Source organism: Pipra filicauda, unplaced genomic scaffold, assembly GCF_003945595.2.
Source record: "Pipra filicauda isolate LSUMZ 115617 unplaced genomic scaffold, ASM394559v2 scaffold2_size9829703_pilon, whole genome shotgun sequence".
NCBI lineage: Eukaryota > Metazoa > Chordata > Aves > Passeriformes > Pipridae > Pipra > Pipra filicauda.
The window spans coordinates 3,379,705-3,393,406 of NW_024104421.1; positions in this window are offsets into that span (position 1 = coordinate 3,379,705).

Consider the following 13,702-nt stretch of genomic DNA (forward strand, 5'->3'; position numbering starts at 1 on the left):
CAAGCTTTGCCCTCACCAAGTCTCCTCGCGGATTCTGAGAAAGGAGTAAACCATGGCGAGCCGCCCGGGTGCCTCTCCCAGCCAGGAATGTGAGACAGCACCAGCCGATGAGGCAGTTCCACAAATACAGGTGATGTCAATGTCCGTGTTTGTGTGAGCTTCTCCAAGCACATGTGCATCATCGCAGCACTCCATGGGACAACACGGACACAGCACCATGCAGTGCTGCACTGGTGGTCCATCACCGGCACTGTGGCGTGGTGGAAACAAAAACCTTTCCAGCCTGGGAGACGCTCACGTGAAACTTGGGTCAGAAACACACGGTATTAATTAATTAAATATCTCATTGTAAGTATTAATATGCACAGGCAGCCGATGATTAACAACAGCAATGTGTTGTGAGCACTGCTAGTAGCAACCTGACTGCCAACAGGCACAAGCAAGGCAATGATCTTATTTTGAAACATGAGACATAAGTATTGCCGTATGGGATAAGATCGCTTATCCAGCCAACCTAATATCCTGTCAAAGGCAGCAACTAAAGGAGCTGCTTCATCAGGAAAGGTCCGAAACGCTGAATTCTACCCAAAATCTGCTGCTGGTGAAAGCGACTGCCACTGAGCTCAGATGTGAATTATGGAAGCGAGTCCTTTTTAAGGTGTTGGAAATTATTTCTTCACTGGCTGTGTTTATGACTTCAGATAAAGTGATAATAGCAGGTGAGGCATTGCTGGAGGGATTTAGCCTCAGCCAGCAACTTCCAGACCGAAAGCTGCAAAGCACTTGGCTGGTGGTCCGAAGAATACAGTCTATCCCTTTTCCTTGCGCCTGTTTCTACTTGCCACCAAAATCTTGAAAGCAAGTTTTTGATTTTGTAAATAAAAAGCCTGGGTTATTTTTTGAGCCCAACTGCAGGGCTGGTTCAAACAGCTTTGTGAGGTTGTTTGCCAAAGCAGGGCTGGGTGGGAAAACTCAGTGAAATTTTGTGAGGATGAGAGGTGGGGTGGAGCAGGGCTGCTGGTGGGCTGGGATGAAGAGAGTCAGTGCAGTATTAGGTGGGAGAGCCCAACCTCACCACAGGCACACCACCCTTCCTGGCCATCACTCCTTTCTACCCTTCACCACTCAAGTGACTCCCACCCCAAACCATCTCTCCCCTGCAGCAGCCCACTCACACCAGCTCAGACCACTTCTGCTACACTAGGGGATGAAAGAGCAGTAAAAAGAACTCCAAAACCAGGGGTTGCTCTTGCTTCTTGTGGAAAAAGGCCCCTTCCCCACCCCTTCCAGTGGGTGTGGATCACTCAAACAGCAGAATTGGACACTGGCTTGAGCACTCCATGTCTGATGCTTGCACACAGAGTGCTCAGGATCACCTGGGCTAAACAGTAAGCTGTTGCCTGAAAATGGGACATGAATCTCAACCCTCAGATTCATGTCTAATGCTCCCTTCTCAGAGGGCAGCACAGCAGCAGCAAGTCTGCATCTTTGTACAGCCTTGGCATTCTGCTGCATTCAACAGTCTGCTGCCCTAGGCAACTGTCTACTGTGTTGGCTGGCTGCCTAAAATTAGTACCTGTGTTTGCCTTTGTTCACTTTTCAGAGGTGACAACTGTGCACGAAGCATAAATTTACACATCCAGTTTCCAAAGTCACAGCAAAGCAGTTGGAGAGCTATCACCGCTTTCCCAATACCGTCCCTGCCGTGTTTGCTGGAGGGAAGCTGCAAGACTCCAAGAAAGGGAGGTCATGTCCATGAGATCATTTGCAAAGATTTGGCAGACCGTGAAAAAAGTTGAACCCTGGCTGGAAGACAGCCCTGGTAAATGAGAAAAGGAGAGTTACTCATGTAAATTCCTTGTCCTACCCTTATTGTTTTTCAAAAATTTGGGATGTCCCCAAGTGTGACACAGATCCTTATCGAGTGCTATAAGGAGTGTTGAAAGGAAATGTGTCTTCCACATAACTCCAATGATGCTCATTTCTGCAACTTTTCTGGTTTCTGCCAGGCTGGGGAGAACTGGACATACATTCTTCCTGCAATGATCGAGTGTCTTTCAAGTTCCTGTTTATTCTTGCAACTCAACTGTAGTTCAATGCTTGTTTTTAATGCCTTGCAATGTCCAGTGCATCCAGAAATATTTACTGCTCTCTCTGACATAAGACACTTACTCAAGATGTGAAAAATACCCACTGAAGCAGAGTCTCTTCTGCTTAAGGAGCCAGTAGAGATGCATTGCCCAGTGTCATGGTTTAACCCCAGCCGGCAACTAAGCACCACACACCCTCTCGTTCACTCTCCCCCGGTGGGATGGGGGAGACAATCAGAAAAGAGAAAACCCATGGGTTCAGATAAAGACAGCTTAATAGGTAAAGCAAAAGCAATCAAAACAACATGGGCAAAGTGAAACATGGAATTCATACACCACTTCCCATGGGCAGGCAACTGTTCAGCCACCTCCAGGGAAGCAGCGGTCTATCACATGTTACTTGGGTTACTTGGGATGTCAGATGCCACAACTCAAATGTCCCCTCTTCTTCATTCTTCCCCCAGCCTGCATTGCTGAGCACAACATCATATGGTCTGGGGTATCCCTTGGGTCATTTGGGATCAGCTGTCCTGGCTTTGTCCCCTCCCAACTCCTTGTGTACCCCCAGCCTCTGTGGGGTGAGAGGCAGAGAAGGCCTTGACTCTGTGCAAACCCTGCTCAGCAATAACCAAAACATCCCTGAGTTACCAACACTGTTTTCAGCACAAATCCAAAACACAGCCCCATACCAGCTACTGTGATGAAAATTAACTCTACTCCAGCCAAAATGAGCACACCTGGGAAGGAGGGTTTCCATGTGCTGCTCAAAAGGGAATCCCTGCCCTTTGGTTCTGTGCCATGGGCCTGCTGTTGACAGCACCAAGAGATGTATCATAACATCCTGCTATACATCTGCTTCTGGCAACCTGGCTTGGTTTTAACCATAGTTCTTACTAAGATTTCAGGAATCTCATTAAAATCACATACTTGCCCATTCAGCTGAACCAGTTTTAGAGGGAGTGTAGATTAAAAAAAAAAAAAAGAAAAGAAAAGAAAAAAGAAATCACAATCACTTGAAGCTAAATTGCAGTCTTCACACAGAAACCTAAATCATCTTTTATCTCACCACTCCCTGACTTGTCTGGTTCTGTGCTGCTCCCCCGCTGCCAACCTGTCCCTCTCTCAGCACCGTACCACCATCTTGCTGTACTGGTGTCAACCTTCCCAGATCTAAATGTGTTAATTTATTTGTATTGCAATTATTACTTAACCTGCAACTGGAGTCACCTCCACAGGTCCAGACCCAGCTGAGGTGTTACAGAAGGTGTAACAAAGCCTTCTCAAAGTATCCCAGCACATCAGTCTCTCATGTCTGCCCCTTTTGTCTTAACATTGCCTTGCCTCATTGAATTGTTACGCACTGTCTGTCTCCGTTGGAAGGGCAGATTATTCCTGCTCACATCCTGCTTGTTTCTTTTGGTACTTACAGACTCGGTTTTATCTCCTGATGTGCTCATGCACTACTTTTTTCTGCATCTCATCACCTGTCACCCCCGCTGACAGATCCAGATTTCCTTTCACCACTACCTTGCCCTTTCATTTTTCCATGACTCCCCTGGCCAATGACATCCAGCCTCACTGTCACCAGGGCATGTAGTGCAGCAAATGCCAAGATATACCTGCCAGTCTCAGCAGACCCAGTGACAGCTGTCCCTGAAGTGCCTCACCAAGGAGAGCAAGAATGGAGGGAGGTTGCAAGTAAAGCAGAAGTATTAGACAACAAAAAAGGCCATATACTAAATATTTTCACTTAAAACACAATATTTTCATTTAAAATCAGAGTAGGTATAAAGAATAGTGATTCTATGAATAAAACAGCTTCTCATAAATGAAAGATACAGAATATATTTAAAGCCTTATGAACGTTGTCATTTTCACCACAATATTTCACAACAGGCAATGAGCTCACCTGGAGCAAGACCATCTCACCCCCTACAAGAAACAAAGCAAACTCCAAAGATAAACCAGAATATGATCTCCTCCCTCTCAAGGGGATTCAATGGTAGTTGTGCTCTTACTGCAGATTAAATCCCAGTGTAGAGCCAACCTGGTACACTGAGACCAGCACAAGATATCCCAAAGAAAAGTGCAAGAGACTCAGCAGCAACCAGTGGAGCACCTGCAGAAGCTGCATGTGCTGAAACAAAAATTGATTTTGATTTTTCAAAATTAAGAAGCAACATAGACCCATCCCTGCAGGTATGCAGTTGTCTGGAAATTCTCCATATTTATGATATTCCCATGGACAGATCCAAGCCATCCAGTTCCCTTTTCCATGAGAACTCTATTTGCATGTTGGCAACCTCAGCTGAGAGCCAGAGCCTTGAACCAGGACATGTCTAGCCCAAATTTTGCACTTCTTGTTCCCACGACTACTAGAATACCAGGATTTCTGGGGCTGCAGCAAATCATCCATAATCACAAACTGAAACCTTTTTACCTCCTTTATTTATATGGGAAAGTCCCACAAGAAATTAGACCAGCTTCACTATGTGTAATCATAATCTAACAAATCACTAGATATATATACTTGAAAAAAGTATCAAGCGTTATCCTCTGCTGACTGTCCAGTGGCTTATTTAAGATGCCACCATGTCACAGCTTACTTGCCAAACAGACACTCTATCTCCTTCAATTGCACTGACAATTCCATCTTCAGAAACTGTTCCCCAGGCCCCCTCGAAGGAGCCATGGGGGGGCAGGTTGAAACACAAGCCCAGGAAGGATTAGGAAGCTCACGCTGCTGCTCTCCCAACATCACGGGTTTCTAAGAATGAAAGACTCCAACCCTTAAGGCCATCTAGCTAACACTTTCCCAAAAGGTTAAGTTTACACAGAGGATTAACCATCCTAGAGGGGAATAAGACATGAGAAAAGTGGAAAGGAGAACGTACATCCCTCCTTTATTTGTTTTCCTGGGAGCTGGTTTGTTACCTGCTGTAGCTGACTGCGGCACAGATCCCCCTAGCAGTGACAGGAGGGCAGCTCTTGTCCTACTGGAGAGCTGATGCTGGCTGCAGGATTTGCATGAGAACTCTGGACCCAGATTATGGCGGTTCCAAGCACGTACACCAGCCCTCCTTGAAGGTTAGGAAGGATAAAAGCACAAAGTTCTCTGACAGCGTGAGCAAGGAGGCAGCGAAAGGCAATCCAAGTCAAAGCAACTCCTCTGCAGAGATTTAATAACAGATCAGGGGATGGAAACAGCTGGATGACTTTAAGTGTTCTCTTCTTCACTCTGATCTCGCAAAGCACGGAGCACCCTTCATCCTCCCTAAAGGGGTGTCTAGCTCCCCCAGTCCCAGTGGAGTCATTCCAAACCGAGAAGATTTATGTCTCTGCATCTCACAGGCCTCATTTTTGCTCAGAATATATATATTCCTTCTAGTTTGTTCCACGCTCTGTAATAATTACATCAACTGGCACAGAAAATCAGATATTTAAAATACAGTTAAGCTGCTGCTGCAGTGGTTCTTAACTCTCCAGGAGTGAATGACCAGGGGAAGCAGGGAGATGCGTGGTTACTGCCCTGTCTTGGACGTTAAGCTCCTCAGTGTAGGTCACAGGGACTGGCGTCAGACTGAACTGGATCAATAGTCTCCTGTCAGTTAAATCATTGCCAGCAGAGCTTGACACATACATTTCCAAAGGAAATAGTAAGCCATTGGAACTAATCCAAATTTATTATAATTTCTCTCCTTCCTGACAGACTCTTCAAAGATGTTCTTATAAAGTCCAGTCTTATGAAAATAATATTAATGACCAGCTCTTCCTCCACTCTAGGATTGCAAAGCAAGCACATAAACCCATCCGTTAGACCTCACAACACTAACAGCCACTATTTTTCCCTCACAGAAAGAGAAAGAGAAGTGCAGGATGGGCTGAGTAACAGGCTCAAAACAGTAAATCTGTGGTGCAGATTTACCTCCATTCAGCAAAGAATTAAACCAGGTGCCTGAAAGCAAGTATACTTATTTTTTAAATCTACTTGCTTTTTTCAGTTCTTTCAACCATCAAATACTTCTGCCATCAGTTAAGTGTTGTTCCTGCTCAAATACAGTGGATTTAAGTACAAAACATTTTGGGAATAAGGCACCAGTGTATCAATTGTATCAGCTTCATAGTTTTCACAAAAAGTTTCCAAACTATAGAAAAAACATTTTTCAAGCCTTCTTACTGTGTTTGAATATTAAAATATATATATATAAAAGATTGAACCACTATAAATAAACCCCTGACTATGTCAGAAGATTACACTGATTTAACCAATTTCAGAACTTATCTTTTATATTGCCACGCTTCAGTGAAGGAATTTCCTGTTAATTCTGGATGCAACAGATTTAAGCTAAACCTGTTCAAACTGTCTGGGGAATAGATTGCATATACATTTGTACCAAAAAGAAGATCATTTTATATCTCAACTTTATTCTAGCACCAATCACATATGTGGAATTTTAACTGGAGAAAATAAAGGTATCCTAATTTAGATCTTGACTGGTATTATAACATTATTACCTACTTAAATAAAGAGCTTCCAGATATAAATTTTCAGCAACGTGTTCATCCATGCAAAATAATTTGGAAGAGTCCTATCAGTATATCAGTATTGTGTAGGTTAGTTACCCTTTAAATCAAAAGTAAAGCCTTTGAAATTAAGATCTACATTCATTTAACTGGACTGTTCAGTTAAATCACTGCATTTTTTTTCTTTCTAAGTTGATAAGGTCTAATATCAGGAAGAAGGCATTGTGCCTCTTTTCAGTGACACATCATATGATACCATATGTAAGCTCAGGGAGCATCTTGAAAGCCTTGGTTTATTTGGGGTCCCTACTCTGTCTGGCATCTTACCATGCCAAAAGCTGTGACTCTTTCTCTAATTTTCAGTCAAAATTTATTCATGGTCAGCTCATGCCCATTTGTTCACGTGCCAGTTTGTCCCTTAAAGCTCAGGATGCCAAAGTTGAAGCTGGAATCTGACAATATGGTTCTGCTGGCAGCATTACCAGGGTAATAAAGACCATTCTCTCCCTCCCTGGGGGCTCAGCCCACTGACAATATAAGTAGTTAAAAAGATTATATAAGGAGTTAAAAAGATTCAAAATTAAACTTACAAAAAGAAAATACCAGGGTTTACTTCTTTTTAACTGCCTGGACTGGGAATCAGAAGCCTGGTGGAGTGGGGAAGGCTGTGCCATGGCAGTACCACTGTCCTAGTTAGAACAGCTGGGACCAGTTCATCATTGTATAGGGTGTAACCCAAAACTGTGTATTCTATAGCCTTCCATGCCATTTCCCAGAAACTGTTATCAATGAACCATTTACACCATCTGCCCATAGAGCCTGACTCCTCAGGCTATAAACTAGGTGCTAAGAGGCCTGCTCTTGTCCTCACGCCCATTGAGGAACCCCCTGCTCTGAGAGAGGTACTGAGCATTCCTGCCTGAACTGGAGAATATATAATCTTGGAGTCTTGGAACTTTTGGAACCACTCGTGAGATCCAGAGGAAGACTGCAGACCACCACTCTCAACCAGACTGAGACCACCACTCTCGACCAGACTGCAATCACCACTCTTGACCAGACTGCACCAGCACTCTCACCAACAGGTTTTCCCCTCTCCTTTTACTTTGGACTCAGGGGAGCCAAAGAACACCACTCTGTTCATGCCCCAGGGTGCTGGGTTATACATGTGGGTTTTGTGGGTTAAAACCAATTGTTTGTCTGTGTAATCGTACTTATTGTATTATTTTATTAAATTGTTATTCTGACTTATAATCTCTCTTTTGAGTTGAGTTCATTTCCCCTGCTGGTTTACCTCTAAACCAGCACAACCACCTTCTCCTGAGTTAAATTCTCCTGAGTTGAAAGAGATGCATTGACACTTCCAGAAAAGTAGTATTCCTGGGGATATTTTTTGATTGTGGATCCATTCCCTGACCAGTTTCACAGCTCACTACCACAGGATGAGGGCACAACTGCACAGAGGGTGAACATCAGCCTCCTGGACAGGAACTACACAAAGCTGTGATGCTGCCAAAGCCCCTATGTTATCAGGGCATGGCCTGAAGGGCGGGAACGTGGTAGTAAAAAGAAAAAACAAATTAAATCTAAGTCTTAAAAAATTCATAACAAAGCATTAGTTTGAAAGATGTCTCTGTGTAAAACAACCTGTAACAGATGAGGTTTCCAGTATTTGTGCTAGCATTTGCTGCTTTGTAAATCCTTCCCTGAGCAGAAAGAAAAAACCAAATACCCTAGAAAAGTAACTGAAACTGCCAGTGCACTTTACTTAAATTTATTCATTTTCACTGACTTTGAATTTGCCTCAGTTTTCAAAGCATATTATATAGATATTTTAACTGCCAAAGCTATCCAAAAGCTTTCCAAAAAAAGCTACACTTTTTTCCTGCTTCTCTCCTCAACACGAACTCTAATGTGACATTTTTGCTGGTGGTACAGACACTAGAATAGCATCCATCTTCTCCTCCCACAGCTCTGCTTGCCCAGCAGGGCTAACGAAAATCAAAACTTGCTTTACATCAACACAGCCAGTGCAAGCTGTCACCAGACCTGCTTTCCACCCATGGCGAGGCTTTCTGAGCACATCCTGCACTCCACCGGTGGGGACCTCATCCTCCAAAGAGCTCAGCCCACACCAAGGCTTCAAAACAAGGAATCAGATTTCAGAGGTGCCTGTGGAAAACAGTGTTTTTCCTTTCCTGCTTTTGACATGAAAAATGTTGTAACCACCAGGAACATAACTCCAAGGGGTTAAATTATCTGGAAAATGTAGGTGCTTATCTAACACCTCATCTACTCAGAAAGTAGTGTACAAGCCCAGGAATGACTGACAACTGAGAATTTGCCCCTAAGCTGTTCTGAGAGCCCAGATGGTAATACCCACATTTTGCAGCCCTTTAAATATGGATTTAAAAGTCACCATTCCCATAGCAGGTGCAGCTGGGCTGGATAAGTCTACCCGATTCAGATCATGATGATCCTGCAAACTTCAGGAAGGCATTTGGATATTCTGACTTCTAATGCCAACCAGTTTTTCAATCCAGTTTGTTATCAAGAGCTGGGGAACGGCAGGACTTGCTTCTTTTGACGCAACTGTGGGTTGATGTCATCTTTGAATGATCACACACCTACAGCGTCAGATGGCGTGAGATTGTCACCAGGTCTCAGAATCACACCTGAAGAAGGAAACAAGTATCTACTGAGTGATTCTCATTCCTGGTGAAAATTGGGGTATGTGTATGATCACATGCTAATTTATCAGAGGGAAGGGTGTTTTCCTTGGAAGCAAGCAGTGTTTTAGCCTCTCCTGTGGCTAAACTTTGCCCTGGACATCAGGCCAGGTGCCCTGCAGGGCCAGCCTGCCTCCCCTCCCTGCTCACACCTTTATGCTAATGGCATTCTTTGGCCGTATAACGTGTGGCACTTAAATTGCTCTGCGTTGGCATTTCCAGCGAGGAGCACGTACGGAGCCGACAGTTTGGCACGAACAGTCCTCACAGCTCCACAGTCTGGAGCTCTGCTGATCTAGACAAGGTGGGGATCTGACCCTGTGTCTGGTGACTGCAGCAAGGGCTCAGGTCGGGACCTTGTCTTCCCAGCACCGCTGCTGATTTGCTTACCCATCTCGTTTTGGTCATAACTGACTGAGACTCTGAAATTCAGTTCCTTCATCTGCTGGGGGAGCTAAATTTATTTCAGGACCAGTATTGTGATTTTGCCTGTGGACACTACGGTATGTTACAGGCTCTAATGCATTTAAAGATCCTTCAGTGAAAACATGTAAATACAGTTATTATTAAGTGCATGTTCACACTAAACCTCAGGCAGAACTTACCAAACTCAAGAGAACAGTCTATAGGAGATGGCTTTCTTTCAAAAAAAAAAGTATGTTTATTCTTCCCTTGAAGCTAAAGGGAAAACACATATCCAGGGGGTTAAGTTCTTCCAACTGCCACTCAGATAGAGAAAATTTAAATTATCTATTTTATGCTACAATCCAAAGAGATTCTTTCCCCATTACCTTGAACATATTTATTCTCTCTGGCAATATGCTATTGAGTAAGTTGACTAGACAGGACTAAGGGATTTCTGTAGGTGGAACAGATGTACATCTGGAATGCAATCTTTGCTTTTTTGGACAAATACAAAGTTCTTGCAATGAAAAATGTGTTTGTCCTGCAAAAAAAAATCCCCAGTGTATTTGCAGAGAAGATAGGGATTGCTCTTCATGCAGGAGGGAAGCATGTGCTGCATAGCACAGATGGGTTATGTGCTTGCTTGCAGGTGTGGACCTCAGAGGGCTGGTGCATGAGGATATGTGCACCCATCCCTTCAGTGGGCAAGGTGTAGGAGGAAAGAGGGAATTGCCTGAGTCTCCATACTGCAGGGAAAGCAAGAAATCCTATTAAGGATTTATGCTGTTCCAGCAAAATAACTTCCTCACTTGAAGCAGGAGCCAGCTTTTTCATTGTCTTTGCCTCACTCGTGCTGACAGCGTGCAGTTCCTCGGTCAAGCCCGGCACCAGTTTTGCACCGAGAGATTCATCATTAGGAAATGGGCTACCAAGGCTCCTACTCCTGCTCTCGGTCACAATTTCAGTTGCCTTTGAGGTGGATTTCCAAGACTTTGAGTGAACAGCCCTCATGTTGCTGAACACTCACAGAGTGAAAGCAGTTATTTACTACATGAATGGGTTTGAAAATCCAGTGACGTGCACGTTCAAAAATATGTTCTAGAGAAGGCATGTACGGGAGATGTCTGAGGAGACATTTGTGCGTGGTGTGTGATAATTATAATATGTTTTCATTTACATAGTGTCTCCTCCACACACAAGGGGGGAATGCAACAAAATGTAACTAAAACCACATATCCATACAAATAAAGGGAGAGAGAGTGTTTCATACAAAGGTTAAACAAAAAAATCTGTTTAATGTCACTTTGGGGATTATAGGAACCAGAGTAAAACAAACATCCAGAACAAACTTTGAGGGGTTGCTTCAGGAAAAGCACATGTGTGAGTGTGTGCCATCACATCTGCATATTCAATATGTCTTGCTGGGACAGCTCAGGGAAAATAGGAAGCTGGAAATTTTCAGTGTGGGAATTAGATGGAAGAATGTGAACCATTCTAAACAAAACACTGCAAAGTTGCCAGCTGACTTGCTAAAATGCCAGTGCTCTCTAGGATCCCTTGAAACAGAGCTGAGGACTGGCCTTGCCGTTCAGGGAGTGGGTAGGGAGCCAGGAGATCTGGGCTGTATTCCTGGCCCTGCAACAAACCCAGCATGTGACGCTGGAAAGTCATTCAGCTCTCAGTTTCCAAAACCCGATTTCATGCCTATACTTCTGGGCACCTAGCGTGAGACAGCATGAGCCCAAACATTCAGGATTTCAAACAAAGTTAAGCTGCAGGTACTAACTTCCCATCCATGAAAAACACACATTTTAGGACTCAGTTTCATCACGGATGCAACAGGGCTAAAACCTGCAAAGCAGCCCAAAATGCTGCAAAGCTCCAGGTGTTACATGATTACAGGACAGACATCTCGTTTTGCCAAAGGAGAGGTGCTACAGGTATGCAAAGGAGTATTATTTAGTTACCTGTTGTTTCCCACGTCCCAGTAGCAATTGTCATTCTATAAATAATTTCAGAGGTTTCAATACATCTGAAGACTTTTGTTTATGTTTCCTGTTTCAGTGCATCAAGGAATAATCTTCTTACGAAAGGATTCACTGTTCCAAAAGGAACCTAAAGAATACAGATCAGGACTGCTGGCAAAAAGTGTGGAACAAGAGTAGGAAAATACTAGACCTCAAGGGTGAAACAGTGGAAAGAAAGAGGCTTTTCCACATAATTTAGTCAGCATATATGCTGGGGAAAAGAAAAAAAAGCAGGAGTAAAAGCAATATTTCTAGCTAACATTTTTTTTCTGTGCACGCACATTTTTTAAAAAATTTGGAACCATCTGAATTTAAAAAAGTTGTGTTCTCATTGTACATGACAGGGTCTGGTCACAGAGGAGATTAATTTACATGATACTGTAGGGAAAGGTTTATTATTTTTTTTTAATGAACAGTGAAGTTGAAAGAACTATCGTCAAACACAGATCTTGTTTTTACCAACTTATATTTTCACCTCCGACCTGGTGAACTCTATACTTTCTTCCTACCCTGTTTGTGTCTGCCCTTAATTTTAACCCCACATTTCCAGAGAGGATTTTCAAGATTTTTGTCGTGCACAGGTAGATAACACATGTTGGTAAATTTGGCTGTTTGAATGGGGTTTAAGAGTGTCCTCATGTACCCAAGAACAGAAGCAAGAATACAAGCAGTCTCTGAAAGACACCTCCCTTTGCCACCACTTTTCTGTGCATCCACTAGTTGCACCAGATAACTTTCAGAAAATCAGGGGAATTTAGCACCAACAGTTTTCTGCACTGTTATTTCTAGGAATAATATGTTACAGTAGTCTTCCTTTGGCCAGAAGCAATCAAAATCCTCCACAAAGTATAAAATTGTATTTTGTATCTTTAGCTTGCCTTCTTTATAAAACTGCATTTTCCAATTCTCACCTGTAGTTTTGCTGGGCTCTAACTGTGAATCTGATTTTCACAGCATGTTTCCAAAACAGTAGTGCACAATTTTTCAGTTTTCCTCCAAGAACTTACTTTGGAGCCGATGCTCATAGGGCAGGTGACATAACTTTGTCCAATTCAAGGAACTGCCAATTCTAGAATGCTATTTACTATCTGAAAATGTGCTGGTGGCCACAGGCCAGAAAGGGAGGAGTTAATAGTTAAAAGTAACATTGTGGTAATCCATGGGTATAAAAATCTTGTGTTTTAAAAAACATCTGTATCCTCCCCAAGCTGAGTTTGCCTTCTTGTGAGGTTACCTCTCACTCTCACTATCAAAAGAATATATGAATTTTGTCCCTGGACCTCATCCCTGGGGCCCCACGCAAGGCTTGACTGGAGATGGATACACCCACATACTGATGCCTTATCTTCCTTGCAGCTTCAGACAGCGAGGACAACAAGAAGCTTTGCTGATAGCCAAATAACCCTTACTCACAAGCTGACCAGTATTGCTACATCTGCCCTGACTGCATGGAAGCCTTTGGCAGAGGGGAGGCTGTACCCACTTTTCTCCAGCCTCAGCCAAACCTCAGAATATCCCAGGCGGAGTGTGCTGACTGGCAGTGGAGCTACACACACAGAGCATCCATCCACCTCTGCTGGGTTTTGGACTAAACAGCTGTTACAAAGGAAGATTTCACAGAGCTGCTGCTGTAACAGGTACCACGCAGCGTGTCAGACACACATGTTTCTCCTGTGACTGCAGGGGCTGCCCCTTTTGGATCAAGTTGTAGAGGTCTCAGAGTTCAATCCCCAGGAATGGCTTATGAAAGCAATTACCACCTGAAAGGTCTCTTTGTTTTTGTGCCACTGCTTTTAATAATAACGATTGCATCAGATATTTTCTGCCATCTCGATCTTCTTTGGTGCTGCTAATAAAGAAACGACAAAGCTTAAAACCTGAAATAGCACCCAATGCAGTGAACTGCAAGCACTACGGTTTGAGGTTT